Raw genomic sequence first — 2610 nt, 5'->3', positions numbered from 1 at the left:
CCCTCAGGACCTCATTTAGCGTCGGTTTGGACCAAATCCAGAGCCGGCGATCCCAACCCAAACCAAGCGCCCGGGTGTCGCCTGGGGGTGCCGGCAGAAGCGAAAAGGGCGTGGGGCCGCTCTGTCGGCGAGAGGATGCCCTTTTCCCGCCGTTTTCTCCCGCTTCGTCCTCGGCTTCCCTCTCATTCTTCATTCCTCCCGCCAAACTCCGCCTCCTCCCTTCCAAGCCGGCCGCCATGCCCCCGAAGAAGTACGTGTTCCTCCACACCGCGACGGATACCACAGCTGCCGTCGTCACCCAGCCGAAGTAGAGGAAGCAGAGGCCGCCGCCGTCCAAGCCCCCGGGCATGACCAACGCTGACTGGAAGGTGAAAGTGCAGCGCCGGGAGGCCGTCACCGCCGATAGGCGCAACAGGGCCAAAAAGGCCCGGGAGAGGGCGGCGCTCGCGGCCGCGGCAGAGCGCTCGGCGGCCGAACAAGCCAAGGCGGCACGCGCGGGGATGATGAATCCCCCCGGCAGCCACGGCCCGCACGTGGCCTGGAGCTAGCAAAGCGTCGGATCTCCGGCCAGCTTCTCATCATCGCCACACCCATGGAGCACGTCGTCGCTGGGCTGTGCCGACGGCAACGTCCACGGCGGTTTCAACCCCAACGTCACCTTCCCCCATGGGCGCTCGGTCCAGCGCACGCCCTCGCCCGCGTTCGCCGGCGTACAGTACCTTCCATACACGTACTCGTCGTCGGACTACGCAGCCTCCCCGATGCCACCTCTCAACCGCGGCACCTACTCGCAAGCCTCTTCGTCGCATCTTGGCGACGCCAACACGAAGGAAGCCAACATGGAAGACATCATCGGGTTCACTACCCAAGACGGCTCGATTGATCTCGGCAACATGGACGGCGAGCTCGACTACGGCGAGGAAGAGCCGGAGGAGGATGATGAGGAGGAAGAGGAGGAGCCGGCGCAGACGAGGAAAGGCAAGAAGAAGAAGAAGAAGAAGAAGAAGAAGAAGAAGAAGAAGAAAGGGGCGGCCAAGACTGGCGAGCCGCGCATCAAGTGGGCGTCCAAGGAAGATGAGTGCCTCGCCGAAGCGTGGAAAGTAGTTTGCCTCGACCCGATCACTGGCATGAACCAAAACATCGACATGTATTGGGACCGCATCAAGGCCGAGTTCGACGAGCGCAAGCTCGTCGACCCCTACTTCAAAGGCGTCTACATGAAGCGTCGGTCGAAGGCGATGGCGAACCATTGGGGGCTCATCCAAACAGCGTGCAACAAATGGCATGGGATCATCGAGGAGGTCACGGCTCACCCGGAGAGCATCACCAGCATCGAGGATCAGGTATAGCACGCCGTCTCACCCTATTGCTTTCACTGTGTGCGCGCCAGCGCGGACTGATGTTCGTTCCTCAACACAGATGTGCGCATGTTCGCCATGTTCCGCGATGACAACAGCGACCAAGAGTTCAAGTACCTCCACGTCTTCAAGCGGATCGACAAGTGCGAGAAGTGGGCGGATGTCCGGCGCACCCTCGCCAAGGCCAAGGAGACGTACAAGCCGGACACGCCGACCCCGGGCGCGGCCGACGGGCGCCCAGACGGCAACAAATGGGCCAAGAAGGCGAAACACGCCGAGTCGGCTGCCGCATGCGTGCAAGAGTCCATTGAGCATTGCCTTGCAGACGCCAAGACCTGGGCCGCCCAGCAAGAAGAGAAAACTGAGGCGTGGTTGGCTGCTTTGATGACGAACAACACCGTCAAACTCGACTTGCTCCGGACCAACGTCGCCGCGAAGCTCAAAGCTCAAGACGCCAAGAAGAGGAACAAATACCTGGCTTTCTTGATGGGCGGTGCTGACATGCTCCAGAGTGGCAATGAGAAGCTCAAGGCGTGGTTCCTGGCGGAGCGCAGCCTCATCCTGAACCAGATACCGGCGACTCCAACGCCGATGCCAATGCCAACTCCGCCCAACCCGACTGATGATGCCTCCGCGACGCCCAGCAGCACAGAAGCCGCGCTGACCAGTCCAGAAGCCGTGCCGAATCCTCCCAGCCCGCGCTGGCCGCCGACGACGCTGGAGGGCAACCTCGACGTTTGATGCATTCCTTGCGCGTCCTTTCTTTTTTGTGCACCGAACTATTGCCTATCCTTTCATTTGATCGTTGAACTGTGGCACTGATCGCCGAACTATTGCGATGATCGCCAGATTATGGCCTTTTTTGGAGCAAAAACGATCAAGTTGGAATATGGGGCGCGTGGCTGGGGCCTTGGGGGGCGGCACCTGGGGGCGTGGCTGGGTCCTTGGTTGCCCCCAAGGTCTAAAAACCGCCGGGTGGACGTCCGAAAATGCGCTGGCCTATGCAATGGGGGGGCCGAACGAGTGAAGATGCTCTAAGAGCATCTCCAGCCGGTCGGCCCCCCAGGGCGCCGAAAAAGAGCGGCATGGGGGTGAGCCGGCGCTAAATTGGCCGGCTTGTACGTCTCCTTGGCCTTGCGAGAGTACGCCGGACGCCCGCCCACTTCTCGCACTTGTCGATCCGCTTGAAAACGTGGAGGTACTTGAACTCTACGTCGCTGTTGTCATCGCGGAACATGGCGAACATGCGCAG

Source organism: Triticum dicoccoides, chromosome 3B, assembly GCF_002162155.2.
Source record: "Triticum dicoccoides isolate Atlit2015 ecotype Zavitan chromosome 3B, WEW_v2.0, whole genome shotgun sequence".
NCBI classification, from domain to species: Eukaryota; Viridiplantae; Streptophyta; class Magnoliopsida; order Poales; family Poaceae; genus Triticum; species Triticum dicoccoides.
This window is presented reverse-complemented; position numbering follows the sequence as displayed.